The sequence below is a fragment of the Anabrus simplex genome, chromosome 4 (genome assembly GCF_040414725.1).
Source record: "Anabrus simplex isolate iqAnaSimp1 chromosome 4, ASM4041472v1, whole genome shotgun sequence".
NCBI classification, from domain to species: domain Eukaryota; kingdom Metazoa; phylum Arthropoda; class Insecta; order Orthoptera; family Tettigoniidae; genus Anabrus; species Anabrus simplex.
In genome coordinates, this window is record NC_090268.1 from 196,896,741 (window position 1) to 196,921,795 (window position 25,055).

At 38.4% G+C, this 25,055-nt stretch overlaps 1 long non-coding RNA gene across 1 annotated transcript; it reads left to right on the top strand.

The window, feature by feature from the left end:
- Positions 1-20,133: 20,133 nt before the first annotated feature.
- On the top strand, positions 20,134-24,696 carry LOC137500560 (uncharacterized). The gene is made up of 3 exons (XR_011018090.1): positions 20,134-20,930; positions 21,245-21,366; positions 24,551-24,696. It is a non-coding gene; the product is annotated as an uncharacterized lncRNA (long non-coding RNA).
- Positions 24,697-25,055: the final 359 nt, after the last annotated feature.

Sequence of the window (25,055 nt, forward strand, 5' to 3'; positions counted from 1 at the left end):
AATCATCGTCCATTAAATATCTTAATTTCCTTTCAACATAATTATTATTCTCAAAATACTATTGCAAGTTCTTCTTCTGCTTCTTCAACTTTTATTATTATTATTATTATTATTATTATTATTATTATTATTATTATTATTATTATCAGTGGCGATTATCATTATCGCATAACTTATTATGAATTTAATATTTTACCTTGATCTCACCATAATTATTCTCAAATTAATCGAATAAATTCTTCCTATTATTCCTCTTCATATTATTATTATTATTATTATTATTATTATTATTATTATTATTATTATTATTATTATTATTATGGTAACTTAATTCCACGTGTTACTCTACCGTTAGCGATATTTATGGTTAATGCATAAGCTTTTACAATTTCGGTCTACTTTGGCACTAAGCAATTGATTTAAGACAAGATTCACTTGGATTATTATTATTATTATTATTATTAAATGGGAAGTTTTATATTTTTATCTCCACTCTCTAGAATTTAGTCACTTATGTGAGTCCGAACATGAACCACCAAGATCCGATTTACATTGATCGGGACACCACGGTATTCGGAACCGCAACCTTCATTTCGTACTGCCGCTAATTTTATGGGTACACCATGTCCTCCCAAGACACACCTCATATCCCATGGCACATCGCGGCTGGGCAAATACATCCAATGCCTGCGATTGCTAACTTTTAATATACTAATTAATCCTCGGTGCGTAGATTCTGCCACTCATAACACGGGAATCGACATTATATCGTCTTAGGCATCGAGATTTCTCTCTTTCATCATCAAAAACAGTACGGCTCAATTCGCATCTCATGCCGGATTTTCGCCCCGCACGGCTTCCGATCTTAAAAATGGGTTCAAACCACTCTGGGCTTTCAACATAACGTGACCTTCCTATACACGTGCCTCTACCACTTCTAAACAAATTGTTATGGTAATTATAGAGTCCAAAACGTGAAATCAACAATTTACGTAAACATATAATTTACTGCCCGAATTAAGTTCTTTAACGCTACATGTTATCTCAACATTGATTACTATTTTCACTAGCCACTCACGAAGCACTGTCATTATTATTATACTTTAACTTGCAAGCGCACAAAATCTTATTATTGTTATGACCTTCCGTACGCAACACAAATTTTACACTCTCTGGCACTTTCATAATCTGGTTGTCTGGTAACAAATATTCATTCTAAAATACAAATAATCACCGCAGTGATTGAAATGGGTTAGCACAAAAAGACATCTAACACTTAAAATGAACTTAAATCAAAGTATTCACAAACAGCATGCATTAATTGAAAGAAATATCCCATATTTACATTATATACAACAAACAAATACTCAGTTAATTAATCTAACCCATAATTACGTTAATACAAATGAGTTCGTCCGTCTATCTCAAAAATCATGGATTCGGGAGGCGATCCATGTTAAGTAACCATGATTAATCTACACTGAATACCGTTTTGTCGCGATAACATCCCCAAATATTAAATTCGTGTACTCATTCCTATGTAGAATTTTTTTTATTAAGATAATTTAGAGTCACTTTAACCCTAAGGTCTTATCGTGACTTCTAACTGTAGAATTTACATTATATTACAGTAGGGTGAAGAATGAAAAAATCTAGATTTTGGTATTTTAAACTGAACAGTTAAATTTTTGAATACAGATTAGTGTCTTTGAAAAACTTGATAATTTGTTTACACAGTGAAGGAGATGAGTGTGCCTTCTTAATATCCTTAGGTATACCATGGTACTGGCGCCATTTGTCATACAGTGAACAGTCTGTTATGATGTGCTTCACAGTCAACACACTATTGCATGCTGTACAGATGGGAGGCAGTTTCTTCCCAAGGAGGTAGCTGTGACTTATCTTGGAGTGGCCGATCCGTATTCTAGTTATTAGGACTTGATCTTGCCTGTGAAGGTTGTGAAGATAGTGTTGTACTGTAGATTCCGTTGTTACTTCGTGGAGTTTGCTGTTCGAAGTTTGAAGCCATTTTATCTTCAACTGTTGGTATAATTTTGTTTTAGCATAGGCAATAATGTCAGAGTGAGGGGTTGCTATTGTTAGGTCGCCTAGCGGGAGGTAAGTAGCGTCTTTAGCTGCTTGATCAGCAGATTCATTGCCTTGAATACCTCTATGAGAGGGTATCCACACAAGGATGACTTGTTTGCCTTCTTTCATGATGTTGTTAAACAACAGTTGTATTTCTTGTACAAGGATGTGTTTCGATGATGGACTTTCTATTGCGTTTAATGCACTTTTTGAATCAGAAAAAATGATGGAGTTATTACAGGTGCTGGTTTTCAAAATATATAGCATAGCCTGCTTTATTGCGTACAGCTCATTAGAGAAGACTGTATAGTAGTCAGGCAATCGGTATAGCATGGTACGTTCAGGATATATAATCCCACATCCATTTCTTTCCTCACATTTAGATCCATCAGTATAGATTGCAGTGTGCCTAGGGTATTTATTAGAAATTTCAAGAAATAATTGATGGTAGTGAGATCTGTCAGTTTCATCTTTGACACTGTAATTTATTTCAAAGTTAATTTTTGGAAGGGTAATAGTCCATGGTGGGACATTAAGAGAGTTGTCTGCGAGGAGTATTGGAGGGATATTTAAATTTAGTTCTTCAAGAAACTTGGCTATTCTGACATTGAAAGGCTGTGGTTGTGATCCTGATTTAATGAGTGTACCTTGATGCTTGTTAGGAAAAACATACAACTTAATTCTTGATTCACTCATAGTTGCTACCTTGAGCGCGTAAGTCAAACTTAGTTGTCTACGTCTAATTGTGAGTGGTGGTTCATTTGCTTCTATTTGAATGCTGGCTACTGGACTGGTACGGAAGGCTCCTAGAGCAATTCGAGAGCTGTGGACTGGATGGAATCAAGGATTTTGAGTGAAGATATTCTTGCGGAATTGTATACAATGCTGCCATAGTCTAATTTAGCCCTAATAATGGCTTTGTACGTGTTCATTAGCACTTGGTAGTCTGCCACCCAGTTCTTTGCTGCCAGGATCTTCATTATGTTCAGCCTTCGCAAGCAGTCATCTTTAAGGTTTTTCAGGTGAGGTATCCAACTTAACGTAGTGTCGAATAAAACTCCTAAGATTTTCATAGTTGTTACTGTTTCAATTTTGTGATTGTCCATGTACAGCTCAAGGTCTTGTACAGTATGTTTACATTTGGAGAAGAGTATGCATTTGGTTTTAGTTTTGGAAAACTTGAACCCTGTAACTTTAGCCCATTTTTGGATATTATCAATTGATTCTTGAAGTAACTGTTGAGTAGTTAATTTATTTCTTCCTGCACTTAGTATAGTCAAATCATCTGCAAAAAGGCAAGCCTTTACTGGTAGGTGAATGTTGGAAACAATGTCATTTATTGCAACGAGGAATAATGTGACACTGATGACTGATCCTTGGGGAACTCCATTGTCAATGGTTACTTCATGTGAAAGAGTTCCATTTGTCCTGACTTGAATTCGGCGATCTTTAAGGAAATTATAAATGAAGTGAAGCATGTTTCCTGAAATATTATGTTTCATCAGTGTTTCAATTAGATAGTCTTTCCACACCATGTCGTATGCCTTCTCAATGTCTAAACTAACAGCTATGAGGTGCTGATAATTTCATTCCTATGTAGAAATCCATTGTCTCGTAGCGGATGAGAAGCCTCATGGCCCCATGGTGATTTACTCGTACATCATATCGCACTTTATAAAATTAACACAACAAAACACTTCTGGGCGATTACCCATGATTAACACCTTACTAGAGAATTTACAATAATTTATACAAGAATAAAAAAAACACTTATAGGTGCCCCTAGACCCATTAAACTTGCACAATATATTCTTCCTTGAGCCCGAACCACAAGTCGTGACACGTTACGACGAAGTGTCGTTTCATTCGAACCGGCGCGTATCGCGTTCTTCAACCGGCACTTCCTGAAGTATACGATGCCGTCTTGTGATCGTCTCGCTCCTACAGTTCCCTGCTACAATAATTGTTACACCGTTTATCTTGAAATATTTATTTCGGTCTCTGAACACTGCCTTCAAGAAGTACTATCGGCGTTCCGTCGATCCTTTAAATTCCAACACATGAAATGTTGAGAAATGTATTAATATCACATACAGTGATACTGATTATTTACACTCGCTATTCTAAATAATTCTCACCGTTCGTCTTCACCTTCATGACTACTAACGTACTTTCAACTCTAACAGAATCTATAATGCGTTTCCTGGCACAGAGTCACCGTGTCAGCGTATCAAATTATTCCAAACGATTGGTTGGTGTGAATTTTTTTATTTTTTTATACGGGGGGCCCCCGTAGCCCGCTCCCCCGCCGTGACCATCGACTCAATCTACATGGCCTCCGATATGCTATTAATTTCTAAGAAGCTCGATTCCCTAGTATATATGGTCGACCTGGTTTCGCGCGTGGGTTATCTGCGTTCACTCCAGAGGGAGGGGGTTGGTTATCCTAAATCGGCATTTGCAGGTGGATTTGGATCTCTGAATTTATCCCACTTAATAAACTGGCGATACACATTCACGTGTCATATTCTGATCTCATATCGTTCGGCGATTACGGAGATATTACTTGATTTCTGTCCTCCACTTTTCGCGCGCTAAGTCGGCGTCCCTGATGAAGTGATCGTCTTGACCATGGCGAGATAGCGTGGGTCATTTCCTAGAATTCTTTACTTTAATTCATTACAATTACAATTAATCAACATTGGGATGATATCACAAAAATCCCCTCTGTTCAATTTGGTGGTTGGAATATTTTAATTATTGTTATCGGAGAAACTAACTGGAGTTCATATTGGTTTCACTTATGTTGGCGCATCTCCGAGTCCTTTACTAATTTTGTCATTGGCTAATACTGCAGCGGTTCGTTTAAATATCTTCTTCTGTCAACTTAACAGCAATATGCCTGCAGGCATGGGACACTCTATTTCGTCATATTCTCCGTATTGGTGATGCATTTGGCCTCGCCTTGTTCAGAAATAAATGCTCCTTCACTTCCTTGTAGCAATTATTTCTGTTGTTGTGAGCGCTTGATTTTAATCCTCTTAGCTTCTGACAAGGAAATTATACCATCCCTTATGACAAGCTTAACTTTGGCGACAGATTGTCGAGTACACGTCTATGTTGAAACTCTTCCTTCCACACCAAACTGATTCAATATTCCCATATGTCTACATTTATTTTATATTAACAAATCATCATAACTATGGCCCATCTCATCCGGGTACAGTCAAGGCTCGGACCGTGACGTCACAAAGTGGCTGGCGTTCAGCATGGCAGTGCAGGGCCCGCTCTCATTTTCACCATGATATTGTTCATTTATTCAACCTTAACGATATAATTGAACACTCCTTCAATTGTGGCTTTACTTAGGCTTGTATACTACACGAGTTTTGTGCGGGGAGAAAACTGGCAGGGCAGTATATGTATATTTCTTTACGTAAAATTATGCTGACGTCTGTCACTTGTAACTGAACACGGTATCATGTAAAAGATTAGAACGCATAATACGTATATAAATAGTTGTAATGTTACTAGGAAAATACATGATGGCAATTCACAACAATAGTCTGAAACCTTTTTTAGAAATTAAGCTGCAACTTAAAACTTACCTAACAATTCCTAAGGTTTCAGTTTATACATATTTATTTTCCTGAGGATTTCTTCTTCTTAGCCATGAGTTTGTCTACGGTAACTTTTCAATTGTTATTCAATAATATATTACAAAAGATGTATATACATTTGTCAACGAAATGTTTAAAACTATTTATTTAATCACTGCATGTTTTAAACATGACGTTTTCGTTTTCCAGAACATTGTTGACAAGCGAAATCAGAATTTTTATCTGAGAATCTTCATGTAAAAACATTAGTATACAGGTTTACATTTTGTAGCTCTAAAAGAGTCTGTACAACACCTTTTGGTCCAGGGCAAGAGCAAACCAAGGCCGCACTAGATAGACATTTTTTTTGTCTGACTCAGGGTTGGCAAAGTCAGGATAAGTTGTTAGCTTGATTAAGCCAGTTATTTATTAAGATTTTAAATAAATGACCAGTATCAAACAATTATTTATTTTTTGTGTTTCGTCAAATGGGTTTTGAAAAGTGGTTTGTAAATTGCTTTTGCACAGCTTTTCAAACATTTTCCTACTAACACTGTTATTAAAAATTACGCATGCTACCATATAAGCTATAGGCCTATCTGTTAATACTTTAAAGACTTGCAAAGTTAGTTCTTCTAAGAAATGTCACGTTAGGTTCTTACATGGAAATAAATCAACACGTCTTTATTTTTTAAAGACTGGATGACAACATAAGAGTTTGTGCAGCTGTAGCTAATGTAGTGTTATTTTCTCCGCTTTTACTACTAAAAGCAACTCCCTCTCCCTTTCCTCCTACCGGGAGATTTGGCCGTGTGGTTAGGGGCGTGCGGCTGTGAACTTGCATCGGGAGATAGTGGGTTCGAATCCCACTGTCGGCAGCCCTGAAGATGGGTCCGTAGTTTCCCATTTTCACACCAGGCAAATGCTGGGGCTGTACCTTAATTAAGGCCACGGTCGCTTCCTTCCAGCTGTTAGGCCTTTCCTATCCCATTGTCGCCATAAGACCTATCTGTGTCTGTGCGACGTAAAGCCACTAGCAAAAATAAAACCTATCCTCCTCTATAGTTCAGGTCACGTTTTACGTAGACTCCATGCAACAAGTTACAAAATCTTTCATGCTCCTTTAACAATTTTAGTTTCTTTTTCAAGTAATTCCAATGTAAATCATCAATACCCGAATTTCCCGTGCCTAGTTTTGCAGTAAAAGATTGTGAATAACCGGGTGAGGCATTGTAAGAAACGTTGACTGTCTTATCTTCTTTTACGCCCCAGGAAATGCGAAAAATATTGAAGTGAACCATGTTATTGGTATACAGGACTAAGATACTTTCTTTGCAAAGGCTATATTTAACTGTTCCTTACAAAATTATACTTCTATTTTGTCGTGGACAGTCACTTTTGAGTTACAAGCAGGTCTAAACAGGAAGTTATAAATACTTTTCTAATATGACCATTTTAATATCTTGCCCCCGTCACCTAGTGCACGTATATCAGGGTTATCACTCATGAAAATATAATGTTTAATGGCTTTAAAATCAACAGCCTCGTTTAATGTTAAGGAAGTGCCAATTTTCGGAATATTTTCCTCAGTCATATACATTTTGAAAATACAGAGACTTTGGCTGTTAAAATTGACGAAAACTTTGTCCAAATCTAATTTGCGTTCAATACTGAAATTACCCTGAACGTCATCGAAGTCCTTGATCCTGTCATATTCCTCAGCTTTCTTTTTTCCTTCCTCTTCCCGTTTTTCAATTTCTTCATGTCTTTGAATAGGATTTTTGCTCGGTGTTGGAAGATTTTTAGACAGATAGGCAGACACATTTTCAAATTTAGGAACAGCGTCGTTTGAGAGTTTTAAATGGTTAGATTTTACAGTTAAAATAGACTCATCAGGTCTTTTAACAGAATCGTCCCTGATTACGAAACTTCGTCGAAGTGTTTTATGCACACAACTGAGCTTGCTGAAGGGACGAATTCGGCTCGATGGATGGCTATGATCCACTTTTGTTTCCGAAACAAGTCAGTAGGAAATTTAAACACTGAAATACAACCAGCTATACAACACGACGTGGCCATAATTCACAATGTTCACACACGTTTAAATAATTCAACATCATCGATAGCCTCACTTCTGCGAGGTTCAGATCAGCCTACCGCCGGGCTGAGTGGCTCAGGCGGTTAAGGCGCTGGCCTTCTGACACCAACTTGGTAGGTTCGATCCTGGTTCCGTCCGGTGGTATTTCACGGTGCTCAAATACGTCAACCTCGTGTCGGTAGATTTACTGGCACGTAAAAGAACTCCTGCGGGACTAAATTCTGGCACCTCGGCGTCTCCGAAAACCGTCAAAGAAGTTAGTGGGACGTAAAACAAATAACATTATTATTATTAGATCAGCCTACAAGTCACTGGCGAGAAGTGAAGCGGCTGGCGACTTGTGTGACGTAGCGTCCGAAGTGGAGGGGTGCCTTATGGCTTGTCTATCTAGTTGGCCTTGGTACAGTACACATACTGCAAGTCGAAGAGTAGCAATGTACAGTACGACGTAAAGTATTAAAAAAAGAGAAATATAAATGAATTATTAATAAGGCACATCCAGGCGCCATAGAAAATGAAAGCTTGAAAAATAAACAGAAAATAGAAGCACAAAACCCTGGCGTTCTGTGACTCTACAGCGGAAAGAGGTTCTTGGTTAATTTCAGTTTATAAAACTGACCACTTAATAGAGTGATAGCGTCTACCTCCCACTCCTGCAGCGACATTCATGACTTGTTTGGATATGGCCTTCTCTTGATTTTCCTTTTTAAAAGAGGGACGAAGTTGGAATTCAAAAGCGAGACTAACATAAGAACGCAAGCGTAAGCACTATTTCATCCAGTGGGATACTTTTTCAAAACTGATAATTTATAGTTTTCTTGAGGAATAGAAAACTCCAAAGAGAAATCACTTTTCCCTTTGCGAAAACCAAATGATCATAAATATCTCTCTCTGTCATGGCAATCCATCAACGGCTGCTAATTTCAGATGACAACCAGCCATATGACATAGCCTTCACGGTTGCTAAGTATCACTGTCTTGATATCCATCCTTACCATGTGTACCGGGTACACAACGAGTCTCGTTGAACTGCCCGCCCTCTAGAAGGCCATCTGTGCTGTGAATCCTGAACTAATGTAATTCATGATACGTGGACTTTTAACCATTAGATGGATCTACCATCGGCCTATGTGCTCCCTCTGGCGGGATTAAGGAGAATTAATTCTGAAGGGAATTTCAATTTTTTTAAGGTGGCAAACCTTAAGTTTTTGTAGATAGTTTTTAATGTATCTATGTTGTCAAGACTCCTGCGGCTTCCTTGTTCCTTAATTTATTAACCAACCAGGAATTTTGTGTATATTTCTCTAGCCAATTAAAATTGGGAGTGTGTACAGGCATTCTGCCTATCTCAGGAGAGATCTGGAATCCTCCCCTCTGAGATGCTATAACAGCTGGGCGCTTTAGGGCCGTATTGTCATCATCTCTCCGATCTAGTGTGTGTGCGGCGTAATAAGGAGGCGGGGTGTGCCTGCTGTCGTTCGGAAGGTCCATCTACTCAAGGTAATGGCAGAAATGTCTTAACATATGATAGCTCCAGGCAGATAACTTGAGGGGAAGGTTTCAGACTCCTTTTACTAATGTAAAGTTCTAAAGTCACTGTTTAAATGTATTTTTTCGGCAAGTCTGAGGACTCTGTTTAAATCTCTGCTGGGAAGCATGTAAATTAAGGGAACAATGAGTGTTCTCCCTCTGTTGATTCCCATTCAACTTGGAATGGGTTGACTAAAATTGTCTAAACCTCTCTCGCCTTCGGCATTTCATATTTTTCGTTTAGTCGCCCCTTTATAGTATAGGCTTAGCCATTTAAAATGGGCATTCATTGCCACTGCTGTGTTGGTAATCGTTGATAAACGAGTGTGTAACAGATCGTTGAGCAGAAATGACTGTAAACACGGTGTTTTAAAGTTGTAAGACATAATTTTGTAAGAAACGTGTGCCTCTTAGAGGCTCAACTACAGTAACCTTTCGGAGCTAAGTCTCCTAAAATGCAAATGAATGGAGCAAATGTCCTTATAAACGTGTACTGGTTCAGAGCAATTACGCTTATCCCTTGTATATTATTGTGTCGATAATGTTCTCTATTGTACCTGATTTTTGGACTTATAGTCCACTGCTGTTATCCGAGCTGACGAGCTCTTTGACTGTTATTTGTTGTTGCTTATTCAGATTATATATCAAATTTTAAAATAAAAAAGGAGGAAAGAAATCAAATTTCAAAATTTATTGCTGCAACCCGACAAAGATAAAAACAGGAATGATAATAAAACCCCATAAATATAACCAAATGTGCACAAGAAGCAAAATACTTACCATCGAGCAGGAGCAGTATTAACAAAACCAGCGTGGAGGGCACAGAACATAGGACTGGATCGAGCTAACTACTTGAGGGGTTGCCAGGTCAAGATTGCTAAATGAAAGCAAGATTAATGTTTAAATAACTTGAACTTTACTTAAAATTAGGAAAAATATAGACAGAATTTAGGAATGAAAACTGCAGAGCAAAAAAAAATCTGTAAATAATGTCTTTAAATTATAGATAAAAATCAATTGTCAAAGCAAAATATACTATGAGTGCGCACTCGGATAACAACGTAAAATAATTTTTATGTAGTAATAAATAAGTAAATAGAAGAAAGATAAAAATTGTAATAATTCAACTCATTAAATTAGGAGACAAATGTCTATTTTTAGGATAAATAAAATCGTGAAAACACACTCAGATTACAAGCTACACTTTGCCTTAGAATCAATGAATGACAAATGTTAAAACGGATCCGTGCATTAAATATTAATTACATAACTGGCCAGCTTTTCTTTGTGAGCAAGTATACTACAATTAATCACAATAAACTGGAATTTGCTTCCGGAACCAGTACACAAGGATTTCAATCACCCCGAAACACGGAAACACACTCAATATTTAAGGCAACGATAGCAAACCCAAAAAAAAAATTCCACACGTAAATAATTGAAAGGACACAAGAGAAAATCGCACGAACCCGAATAAAAATATGTCTCAAATAAACTACAAATTACGAAGGGAAACACATAAAATTTCACAGACAACAAAACAATGGTACACACGAAGCATACAGCTTCCCCAAAACCGAAGCCAACATCCGACTTAAAGAGACAATAGGCAAAGCCCACACAAAATTAGCGTACCGGAGATAAGATAAAAACATGGCACGCAATAATGAAAGAAGAAGGAAAGAAAAACGGACGCGAATAATCTGAGGAGGGCAAAAGTATCATCAAGAAATAGGGAACAAATTCCAGTTTATTATAACCAGAATATTACAATAATTATGTATAGTCTTTTAAATTTAACATTTCTTCCAGCCAAAATATTAATAAAGGATTTAAATGCCGGTTACACAATTTTAATTTTAAGAGGCCTTGGAAAACGGTAATGGCCGAATAAGACCGGAAATAAACTATCCCATTAAGTAATTAAACAATGAGCCATTACGAAAACAATACTAGTACATAACGTCTTTCAAAACGTTGTCAACAGTCCATCGGATGCCACAAATTTGAACCAAGAAAAGTAAAAAGTAATCCACCAACAAAATTAATAATAATAATAACTTTAAGAAACAGAAAAAGGCAGCACAACGATAATCTCAGTTAAATTAAAGTAATGGAATAATAGGTCTCTCACCCGCGCATATACCATGTTCCAGAATTACTCCATAAGAATAATTTGGATATAGAACATTACCAAAATCACGTTAAGTTACATTTTAATATTTAGCAGATACAATTTATATCATTAAAATGTCCGATGAAGAAGAAAGTCCAGCTTAATTTAATGAATAAACGGTGGTCGCCAGGTCCATAAACTATAGGCCTAATTTCAATTACAGTAGCGGAGTAGAGACGAAGTAATATTAACAGCGTTGCCAAAACATTTCTTCTAATATAATAGTTGTCGCAGATAGCTTGATACACACGTTCTTCTCCAAATAATCCGGCAGCAGAACAGTTTCGAAACAATTAAGTAGATACTTGTACTTACATTTTTGGGTGTCCAATTTAATATACTGTAATCCAATAGCTTACATTCTAGCTCATTTTGTAATGAAGAACCCTCCTTCAGATAGTGCGGTCACACTAATATTAAAAAAACTGTAAATATGAAACACACAACATTATTGCGCTACAATGAAGGCAATGCCTTAATTAACGAGGCTATTAGCCTGGTTTATCAAACTCCACTCCAACAACTTTCAATCGCATTTTGTACACAACTTCTCCAAACGCGTCCATCTTGGCGATCTGCCGGGAACAGACTGGCGTTCAGTCCAGTCAAGCCGCGGGTCGCTCAGTTGAAGATCGACACTGCGCACGCTCAAGTCAAAAATTTGGTTATAGAGCCAATCAGAATTTCGAAGCAACCGACGTAACAATGGCAAGAAGATACATTTTAAATCGCCACAGTTTCAGGCACATAATTTAACGGCAATGCAAACAATGGCCGAGAATTGCAGATAAAAGTCCCCACACACAAATGTATATGTCCAACAAATGAGGGTATGGAAAATTATTGTCTCAATTGCTTTAACTTATGCTCTGGTCATTTCCCTCTCCACCCATTCGCCCGGCAACTTTTTACACCTCTGTGTTCTATGAAACCCCGGAACACCTTACATCAGAACCTGCACGGTTGCTAGATAACATTGTCTGGATATCCATCCATCCCTTGCATTACAGCCTGCACGGTTGCTAGATAGCATTGTCTGGATATCCATCCATCCCTTGCATCACAGCCTGCACGGTTGTTAAGATTACTCTTCCGTCACACTAACTCCCGTAACACGAATTTTCAGATGGCCCCCAAACATAAGACATATTAATGTCAAAAAATCAGTATGTTTAAATAAGTTGCTAAATTAATTTTACATACACTTTTCTCTATGTCCAGCCGTTCAATATTCTTTTGTAAGTTTTTTAGTTTTTAATTTTTTAAATTTTTTTCATAATCTTCATGCACCCCTGCTTTACTGAATTCCGCTCCGTGTTGACTGTTGCAGCAAGTATGCGACTTATGTTACGGATGCCAGTACTTATCCCGTACATAGCAACCTTGCCGGTCACTTGCTTACACAGAAGATAATTATGTAACCTTTTCTCTTTTTTTTTAAGAATCGGTAGTCGCTTAAGTTAAACGTCGGTCGTGTTTTGTAATTTGTAACAATAAACACGTTGAAATGTTCATATCTTTTTATTTATTAATTTACATTTTCACTTGTACAATTTTGAGCAATTGTCCACATTTTTTGAACAATGGTGAATGATGTGAGAAGTATGAGATGTGTGATTTACATTGTATATCTGTGTTTTTTTAGATATGTTAAATCTAGTCAGGTTTTATTCATTACCAGAAGCCAGTGATAAACTGAATTGTTATCTCTGAAACTTGTGCAATTTTAAATTTGATGTGTCTACACTAAAGTGGTTTTACAAAAGGGCAGGACTGTAGGCTCAAGTCTGAAATGCTCCCGTAGCTGCTTCATTATTGTATTGGGATTATTCAATCCGTAATTGAGTCAAGTGTCTCCTGCATACGTTTCTTATAGGATTGTATACGCTTATTAGTAATTGTTTTGGACATTTTTGTGAAGTATACGAAAATCTGTCAATTTACAATCACAAAATCTTCAATATACTTTTTGCTATAGTTACATTTTAATTTTTCTCTTATTTTCTGATAGATTTCGTCAAGGCAAATCAAATTATACCTCTCTCTCTCTCGTCTCTGCGCGACTTCTGCACATCATTCTAATACCGCGCGGTAATTTACTTTACCGACAAAACATACCTGAAATGTGCGGCCGTCTTATGAAGACGTCATGTGCATGATCTCAGCTGCCATGGTCACATCTTGTGTACTCATATATCTACTTTAAAGATATATAAACCATTCCTGCATATGTAGTACATTTTCAGCTTTAAGTTTCTGTTACATGAAAAGATTTTCATTTTTTGTGGATTAGGAAGGAAGCCAGTCTTTTTTCAGTATCGACTTAGTTAATATAACGTCCAGCTTCTTGGATGGATGGTCGGCGTATTCGCTTTCGGTTCAGAGGATCCCGGGTTCGATTCCGGCCTGTTCAGAGGTTTTCACCTTAAACTGGTTATTTCCTCTGGTTCGGGGACTGGATGTTTGTACTGTCCCCATTCACACACAACACTATTCTCCACTACATGAACACGCAGTTTTCTATACACAGCAGATGACCACAGACTCTCGTTGGAGGGTCTGCCTTACAAGGGCTGCACCAGACTTGGAACAGCCACACGAAATTATTATTATTATTACTATTATTATTATTATTATTATTATTATTACTAGCAAGATACCCGTGCTTCGCTACGGTATTATACTTAAATTTAGAATTGAATGCTTATTGTTTTATATATAATCCGCCAAAATTCGCGATCTGACTCGTTTTCTGAGAGAATCCGCCAAAATTCGTGATCTGACTCGTTTTCTAATAGATTATGGGAAGTTTCCTCCCATTTTTCAATCTTTCTTCCCAGCAATAGATTTCGTACTTCCGTGCTAAGTCCAGGTATTCCACCCGGTCAGTTGGGTCCATAATCTATGCCATCTTTTCCTATAAGCATTTTTAATATGGGACAAATCCTTCAGGAGATCCAGCGTGGTGTCGTCTTGGGTGCCTTGGCGATACTGAACCCGCGGCCGGACTGCATTCTTAGTCATTACCCGTCCAGGAACCGTTTTTCAGCGCGGTCCGCACATTTGACGACGGTCCAGAACATTATTATTATTATTATTATTATTATTATTATTATTATTATTATTATTATTATTATTATAGATGTTCTGGACCCCACAGCAAGATGCAAGACCGCTACTTGGCGGTAAATTACATCTGCTGCCATTGTCATTGTTGAAAATGTGACCAACACCATTGTCGCGCGTAGGCAAGTGTGCTGGCCATACGAATGACATACTTCCGTGCATTATTGACCTTATTATGGAGGTGAAAAATTGTACGGTCAATCTCATTCCTATCGTTTATTTCAAATGTGTTTAAATTTTTATTTATATGCCAGGAGAATCTACTGCAATCTAAGAACGTTCTCCGAAGGAAAAGATGGCTCTTGAAAACGAACCCAGGAAAGATTAAAAATGATCGGTTTATGATCAGAATAAGTACATCGAAAATCTACAGCCTGTTTCCAGTCATTCGACAGGGTCAGGAATGGAATGAATAAAGCCCCATACAGCGGCGAAAATAGGAATTGTGCCGGCAGCCGAAACCTGTCGCACTCCTCTGGGGCAATGATTAATGGATGACAAATGAAACGAAATTATATTGGACAGTGTTGTTGGAGTGAATGATGACAGGGAAAAACGGAGTATCCGGAGAAAAATCTGTCCCGCCTTTGTTTTGTCCAGCACGAATGTCACATGGAGGACCGGGATTTGAACCACGGAACCCAGCTGTGAGAGGCTGGCGCCTGAGCAACGGAGGCTCCTTATAAATACATTATGAACAGCAAAATCAATTGGTCTCACCTCCTTTTACACCCCACCGCCGTTAAGTTTATTTAGCCAACCCCCCCCCCCCCAAAAAAAAAGACTAAGAGATGGCGTGCTTCTTTATGTTAAAGGAGATTCCAAACACTAATGTTCACGTCTATTACCTTCAGTTTTGAGATCAAAATAATTCACTTTATTTCACTTCCTTTCACACTCCTCCAACCCCCCCCCCCCCCCCATAAGAGAATTTTCCGGCAAAAAATACTTGTTTCTTTAATAGTAAAGAATCTTCTAAATACCAATTATCGCGACTCTAACTTCTTCAGTTTTTGGTTTATGTGTCCTTATGAAAGAAATTCAACTCTTTTTCACTCCCGCCCCCCCCCCCAAGATGGTTTCCCCCCAAAAAAACGCGTTTTTCTTTGTTTTTAAAGGAGATCCAAATACCAATTTTCATGTCTGTATGTCCTAACAACTTTAGTTTTTAATAGATGTAAGTATTCTCATACAATTAAGTCAATTAACTTTTCAACTCTTTCACATCCCCCCCCCCCCCCCTTCATTGGATTTTCCGAGAAAATGTGTTTCTTTACTTTTAAAGAAGATTCCAAATATCAAATTTCACGTCTGTAACATCTTCATTTTTGAGATAACCGTAGCCTAATTAAAAGAATTCAACACCCTTTTCTGTCGCTTTACCCCATCCCTCCACCCAAGGGGTATTTCTGAAAACTAAAAATACACGTTCCTTTATCTTTAATAGAGATAAAAAATACCATTTTTCACTTCTGTAACATGTTCAGGTTTTTTTTTAGATATACTGTATAAATTCTCATTTTAAAATTTCACCCCCTTTTAGTTCCCCTTAAGAGCAGTTCCCAAAAACAAATCACCTATGTTTCTTTACATTTACAGGAGATTCCAAATACCACTTTTTACGTCTGTATCATTCTATGTTTCTCAGATATTCTGTAGATATAGTCTTTCAAAAAATTCACCCCAATATGTCACTCCTGTTTAACCGCCATTAATTGGAATTTCCAAAAAAAATACGTGTTTCTTTATTTTCAAAGGAGATCCCATATACAAATTTTCAGTTCTGTAATATCTTCAGTTTCTGAGATATATGTATCCTCATTAAAGGCATTCAACCCATTATTCACCCTTTTACACCCCTCCTATTCGGATTTACAGAAAAAAAATACGTGTTCCTTTATTTTTAAAGGAGATTCTAAATATCAATTTTTACACGTGCAAACTTTTAAAGTTTTGAAATAGAGATACACTCATTTTAAAAATTCACCCCCCTTTTCCCCCTCCCATTAATTGGATTTTCCAGAAACAAAAAAATACGTGTTTCTTTATTTTAAAGAGATCAAAAGTACCAATTTTCAGGTCTGTAATATCTACAGTTTCTGAGATATAAGTACCGGTATCCTGATTAAAGGCATTCAACCCCTTTTTCACCCTTTTAAACCCGTCCTATTGGTATTTTCTGAAAACAAAAAAATACGTGTTTATTTTTAATGAAGATTCTAAATACCAATGTTTACATCTGTAAACTTTCAAAGTTTTGAGATATAGAAACAATCATTTTAAAAATTCACCCCGCTTTTCCCCCTCCCATTAATTGGATTTTCCAAAAACAAAAAAATACGTGTTTCTTTATTTTTAAAAGAGATCAAAAGTACCAATTTTCAGGTCTGTAATATCTACAGTTTCTGAGATATAAGTATCGGTATCCTGATTAAAGGCATTCAACCCCTTTTTCACCCTTTTTCACCCGTCCTATTGGGATTTTCTGAAAACCAAAAAATACATGTTTCCTTATTTTCAAAGAAGACTCTAAATACCAATTTTTACATTTGTAAACTTTTAAAGTTTTGAGATATAGATACACTCATTTTAAAATTTCACCCCCCTTTTCACCCCCTTAGCAAAGGAATATCCAAATATCCTCTCTTAGCGAGCACCTACATCTTAATATGAATGTATCCCCAAAATTTCATTTCTTTATGTCCAGTAGTTTTGGCTCGGCGATGATGAATCAGTCAGTCAGTCAGTCAGGACAAGCTATTTTATATATATATAGATTATTATTATTATTATTATTATTATTATTATTATTATTATTATTATTATTATTATTATTATTATTATTATTATTATTATTATTTATTGTTTGTGTTGTTAATAGTATACATTTTAAGATTTTCGGTGTAACGAAGCACCACTGCGATTGTTCGCATGAGACCCACGGCCCCAGTTTAAATGAAATTCCTCGTCATATGTATATTTAGTTTACCAAAATATAATTTGTTACTGTGTTAATGTCTTCCCGGTGATAACAGCCACGGGCAGCAATTAGTACGCAATGACCTCGACATTTGTGCATCCTGTTATGGAATTTGTGTAGAAATGATTATGCATGTTGTTGAAAGGGGCCTAACATCTAGGTAATCGGCCCCTAATGGTACAAGGTGAGACGAAATGAAATGATAATTAAAATGTTACAATGTATCCACTATATCACCTACCTATTCTGGAGGCGCGTAGAGGCGCGCGGCTGTGAGCTTGCATCCGGGAGATAGTAGGTTCGAATCCCACTATCGGCAGCCCTGAAAATGGTTTTCCGTGGTTTCCCATTTTCACACCAGGCAAATGCTGGGGCTGTACCTTAATTAAGGCCACGGCCGCTTCCTTCCAACTCCTAGGCCTTTCCTATCCCATCGTCGCCATAAGACCTATCTGTGTCGGCGCGACGTAAAGCCTCTAGCAGCAACCTATTCTGGATCGGTCGAAACTGGCTAATACTGCCAGGAGCTGAATCCGGGTCTCTTAGACTAGAAAACCAAAGTATAAAAGGCATGTCCCCAAAGTAGAGAGACAATAACGTAGAGCTGAGGTCGATTTAAATGAATTAGGTTCATTAACATAAACTGGAGATAAAAGGCTTGAATATAGGCATAAAACAAATACATGAGGAATACAGGGAGTCAAATACTCGCATGCATGGTTTGTAAAGAAACTCCAATCACAATAAAATCGCTTGACTTATCAGTCTGTATCTTATAGAATCTTACACCATCGCAACAGAGGTATCGTGAACTGTGATACAATTTAGTTATTACCAGACAGTGGCAATTAAAACGTGATCCAAAGTATTTCTCTCTTAAGGACCATTTGCAATCATGAGGTGAAAGAAATAGCTTTCACACAATAAAATTATCACGCCTCCCCAGACAAAGCTAAGTCCTTTTTGTCAAAAAAAAGAAACATTGCTCCCAACAATCTTCATAGAAACAGCATCCCCAGAAATCAAAGACGCCAGTGAACCAAGTCTGGCAGAAAAGTAAACAAATATGGAACACAAGGAGGTAAGAAAGGAGTTGCCATAGTTACGGAAACAAATAAACATGATTCCTAAAGCAAGCAAACCGACAGAAAAATTCTGAAATAAACATATTAATCGGCTGAGGAAGCTGGAAACAATAACGAGATAAAATAAGAATAATGATAAAGCAAATATCCATAAGATACTGAAAAGTAACACAGATCCGATAACTATTGCACACCCACACACACTCAGAGACCAAATATGCGAAGCAGAGTGAATAAAAATGTAATATCAATACACGTTACGACAAGAATCATAACAGCATGACATGAATCAGTCAACGGCTCATGAGCTTTACCTGAGATCACAGGTCAGATACCTGGGTCACCGTCAAGAGGCTGGCTCACCCAGTCAAAACACATAACGTATATAACATACACGCCGCATGAAACGTATCCATATCGCACACACCAAGGCGAACATGAATCGTACAGTATCAGCGTTAAACCATAATATAGAACATAAGCTCGAGCCAGACGTCGGAGACCTAGAGAAATAAAAGGTCTCCAATCGAAACCACAAACAAACTCATCACACACACGTATGATCGGATCGGTGCTACCTTTCGCTCTATGTAGGAACGATTACATAACAAGCAGACATGAGGAGAAAGGAAGGACATTGAAATAAGTCTGCAGGAATTTCCGGACATTCACTGCTAAATTAATTCAGAGTAAACTGTACTTGACTGGTTTCAGCACGCGACAGAAAGACGAACTGTGGTAGCAAGTGATTCAGCCAATTTCGTAGCGAACAACTTTGGTGTACTTCAGTGAATTAGACTTTCATTTAAAGAGCTTCAGTGCTAAGCTTAGCAATATTACTGTATAGAAACCTTGTAATGAACAACTTTATTGGTTTGCTCTGACGGAAGTGAAACAGAGAAGAAAACGAATATCTGTACACAATTATAAAAGAATAATACACTAAATAGGGACCCTTCAGAAAACAAACTAGCATAACTATGGCAAGCCAAGAAAGGATAAGTAGGATAAATACCTTGAGATTGAAGAAATCATATTCATTGACTGAAAGTAGTCACGTTAATGGACTCTAAACTAAGAGAAAAATACAAGATATTTGAATCTTTTTGTAGAACCATTTGAACGAGATGAAAGTCATCTCGTAGACCAACGTCTCCATCTTTTCTTTTAAAATATTTTGTCCGAAGACCAGAGATAACTCGAATCAAAGATAAGCTAGAAAGAAATCCTCCGTTATATGAGGTGCCAACTGTCTAATCGGGAAGAACTACACGCCAAGTCAGGCATAGACAACACTAAGCAGCCTTGACAGACTGATCTATGACATCGTAAAGAATGCGATATCTGTAAATTATAAAAGTAAGCTATGAAGGCAATGAGGTGCGGCTCACCACTGACATTAATTTAAAACAAACGGCGCTGAAAAAGATTGTGAATTTAAGGGCCGGTTGCATAAACATAGCTGATCCGAGATCAATTTTGATTCGAGATCAGAAAATGATCCTTTCCAAGCTGCTCGTTGTGTTGTATAACATTGATCTCGGATCTCATGATCCGGATCAACTTTGATCCGTCATCGTAGAATTTCGCTTGGCAACGTCGTAAACAGCGTGGGAAATTCGTACTAATCAGGAGTATGTTGGTAGTAAAGTCACGTTATTTCATGTTTTTAATCTCTGTGACGTAGTGTCAATCTTGGTGTCAATCAGATCTCAAACACCGATTGAAAAATGGACATGAACTTGGATGTCAATGAGCGAAGAAATCGAGCGCCGAATTTTACAGCGTACGAAAAGGAGTTGTTGATTGATTTAGTTGTTACTAAATATAAGAATACGATTGAAAATAAAAAGACAGATGCTGTAAGTACGAAAGAGAAGGAAAACGCCTGGAAAGCACTAGCTTCAGACTTCAATTCCCACGCAAATGTGGCGCGACGGGATTGGAAAACATTGCAGTTATGTTACAAGAATGTAAAACGACGAACGAAGAAGTCGGCTGCAGACGATAAAGTAAGTAAAGAAATACATATTTGCGCATTAATCACTAGTTGAGACTTCGGAGTATCGTACTTAACCAACTGTACATTCTTACTAGGTCAGCATTCATAAAACAGGCGGTGGTCCATTCGTACAACCTACGGTGGATGAAGCTGGACGGAAACTCGTAGCAGCATTAAAACCCCAATTCCTTCCACTAGCCTGCGAGTCCGATTGCGATGCGAACTTCCACCAAGAAGTTATTTTTGGTAAGTTAACCTTGAAATCCTGATATAAATAATTAGGAATACCGGTACAGGATGTTCGAAGTGTAGACTCATACAGAGCTACGCTTTTCACAAGCATAAGGCATTGTAAATTAATTACCGATACACAGGACTATGTCTGATGTTAGTTTGTTTTTCGTTCTGGTAAATATTGCGATAAGCCCTTTCCCTTAATTAATCGGTCCTCAGTAACTCCAATAAAAATGATAAACTACCCCTTGTTGACGAATGACAGGTTAACTAAATACAGTGCACATTTACTATGGAAGTACATAATGTCTAATTTTATGATTTAGATGTACGTGAATGTGATGTGGAGGATCCTGCACTTGCAATGGAAACTGCAGTGAACGAATCACAATCTCAATCCGTTGCTTTCGTGGAGGAAATAGCTGTCAGTGGGGTTTCTTACAACATGGTAATGTATCAAGTTACGTGACTACTGTATGTTGCAAAAAACTTAAGGGTGTTAATTCAGATAGATATTACATATAATGGCCGGTTTCTGGTACACTACATTTCTCTATGAGTTACCTAAATGTGCTTGTAACTAACTGCGCTGTTAACTTTAGTGTGTTTCTGGAAACTTAAATCCATATTAATAAGCCCTGGTAATGAACAGTACAGATATCGTCATGTTTAGTATTTCTCGTCCTCCAATAGATGTATCTACGCAAATGTTTTTAGGGTAATTTTGGTAATATCTAGTTACTTTTACTAGCAGAAGTTTCCTATAATGAGAACTGGTTGGCAAATATGTACACAGTCATTTCAATCAATCTGATTCAGCATGTAATAATCTCTCATAATAAGAATATATTTGATCTAATAACGCAAAAACTAGTTATATTTCCCCTTCTTTCTAATTCACAGTACGCATATATAGTCTTAAATTTCACCTAGATGCGTTGCCGTCACTAAAATTATAGAAATACACCGTGATTACCAAACAGATCACTTTTCTCTGATCCAGAACACAAGCGTAAACAATAATAGTATAAATGAAAAAAGTGCATGTAATTTCACCTGATCAGATGCCAAACTCTTCAAGAATTCCATTTCTTCTGGGCTTTCACGGCACAACTTGAACAGCACGAAAGCGTTACAAACTGCAATCTCCAATAGCCGAAAGAAAATAGATACCGGTACCACTATATTTTTCATTAGTATTTCCGTAATGTACTCTTCGAACTGAGGATTTATATTTCTTATAACTGCAACGGACTAGTCTCTTGAGAAGTTTTACTTGCACTGACCACGCAACATGCATTGACAAAAATACTCTCGCAACTGCTGACGTTAAGTCCACAGATAAGTAGCTAACATAAACTACAGCTCCCTGCGAGATTTTTAATTAAAGAAGTCCAGATGTTTTATGTTTATTGGGAGTCTATCAGACCTCACGTCACCGGTTAAAATATATAACAACATTAAAAAAGCAACAAAAATCGGTAGAGTATTTATTATTCAGCAGGCTTATAGTAAGTGCATACCGGTACCTAAGAGATCATTTAGTACAAATGTAAATGCTAATGGTAAATACTCCATAATTTCAGATTGGGTGTTCACGAACTGTTGGTGAGACTCGTGGTAAAAGCCTGATGAAAGAAATTTTTAACATTATAGTTGTACTGAAAGATAAATTTGAGCCTGGTGAAAATCCGTTTGATTTGAGTTCCATTTTATTTGACGATTCATTTCCCGTGTTAGAATATTTATCTACAGTAGGAGCGTCAAGCTCCGAGGTGATTGTAATCGAAACAGCTGAGACAGATGACACCATACAGGTGGAATCAGTTACTAAGCCAGTGATAACGTGGAAGTAAACCTACGGACCGAAATATTGTAAACTCTAGCACACCCAAGCACGTTAAAACTAGAATGAATGACTGTAAATATAGTATAGTCAGTTCATTATCACTAATGTTTACGAAACAAATTTGCTGGGATCAGTTCTAGCAAAGAGGTATCTACATACAGCACTAGCTGCAGTTACCAGTCTTTGCGCAGATAACTGTGAATAAGCCGATAACTGTTGTTTCGGAAACTCATTTTAAATGTACACTGACTGACAGAGCAAATGCAACACCAAGAAGGAGTGGTTCGAAAGGGATGAAAGTTGGGGAAAAAACAGAGACGGCACGGACGAATAATTGATGTTTATTTCAAACCGATATGCAGGTTACACAATGCGCACGGCATCGACTCAGTAGGATGTAGGACCACCGCGAGCGGCGATGCACGCAGAAACACGTCGAGGTACAGAGTCAATAAGAGTGCGGATGGTGTCCTGAGGGATGGTTCTCCATTCTCTGTCAACCATTTACCACAGTTGGTCGTCCGTACGAGGCTGGGGCAGAGTTTGCAAACGGCGTCCAATGAGATCCCACACGTGTTCGATTGGTGAGAGATCCGGAGAGTACGCTGGCCACGGAAGCATCTGTACACCTCGTAGAGCCTGTTGGGAGATGCGAGCAGTGTGTGGGCGGGCATTATCCTGCTGAAACAGAGCATTGGGCAGCCCCTGAAGGTACGGGAGTGCCACCGGCCGCAGCACATGCTGCACGTAGCGGTGGGCATTTAACGTGCCTTGAATACGCACTAGAGGTGACGTGGAATCATACGCAATAGCGCCCCAAACCATGATGCCGCGTTGTCTAGCGGTAGGGCGCTCCACAGTTACTGCCGGATTTGACCTTTCTCCACGCCGACGCCACACTCGTCTGCGGTGACTATCACTGACAGAACAGAAGCGTGACTCATCGGAGAACACGACATTCCGAAATTCCCTCATCCAAGTCGCTCTAGCCCGGCACCATGCCAGGCGTGCACGTCTATGCTGTGGAGTCAATTGTAGTCTTCTGAGCGGACGCCGGGAGTGCAGGCCTCCTTCAACCAATCGACGGGAAATTGTTCTGGTCGATATTGGAACAGCCAGGGTGTCCTGCACATGCTGAAGAATGGCGGTTGACGTGGCGTGCGGGGCTGCCACCGCTTGGCGGCGGATGCGCCGATCATCGCGTGCTGACGTCACTCGGGCTGCGCCTGGACCCCTCGCACGTGCCACATGTCACTGCGCCAACCATCTTCGCCACAGGCGCTGCACCGTGGACACATCCCTATGGGTATCGGCTGCGATTTGACGAAGCGACCAACCTGCCCTTCTCAGCCCGATCACCATACCCCTCGTAAAGTCGTCTGTCTGCTGGAAATGCCTCCGTTGACGGCGGGCTGGCATTCTTAGCTATACACGTGTCCTGTGGCACACGACAACACGTTCTACAATGACTGTCGGCTGAGAAATCACGGTACGAAGTGGGCCATTCGCCAACGCCGTGTCCCATTTACCGTTCGCTACGTGCGCAGCACAGCGGCGCATTTCACATCATGAGCATACCTCAGTGACGTCAGTCTACCCTGCAATTGGCATTAACTGTCATTCCAGAAACCGGCCATAAATCAAATATACTTTTCACACGCTTAACTGTTCCTTATTACTATTCGACTAGCTTTTACAGCACGGCCGTTCTTCTTCTTCTTCTTCTTCTTCTTCTTCTTTATCATCACATTCTCGTATTTCAATTCTGACTGACTGATTTTAGGAACAAGTACCAGATACAGATGTCAGTCCTGGCCCCAGCAGCCGAACTTCACCTCCTAAAAAGAGAAGAGCTAAAGCTGAGGGAAGTTTAAGGGACAACTTCTACAAGAGAAGACTGGAATGTCTAGAGACAGAACACGCTAAAAACATGGAAAATCTCAAACTAGACCAGGAAATTAAAAAAATATGAGCTAGCGGAGGCTAAAGCCAAAGCAAATGAGCATTCTTGTTAATACAAATGTACAGTCTTGTTAGTACTTAGAAATATTAAAAACATACCTGAACACGTTGTTAATTATTTCATTCCTAACAGCAGTATTTCCTCCATTCATCCCAGCTTCCTCGAAGACAGGAAGTTCCTCGAAAACCCTTCTTCCTGCAAAAATATCTCCTTCTACTTCAGGTTCACCATCTATGGAATCTAAAGCCATGTTATGTAGGACAATCGTTGCCACTATAATAGGAGGAACCCGAAGTAATTTCACTCGAAGACCCATCTTCAAGCA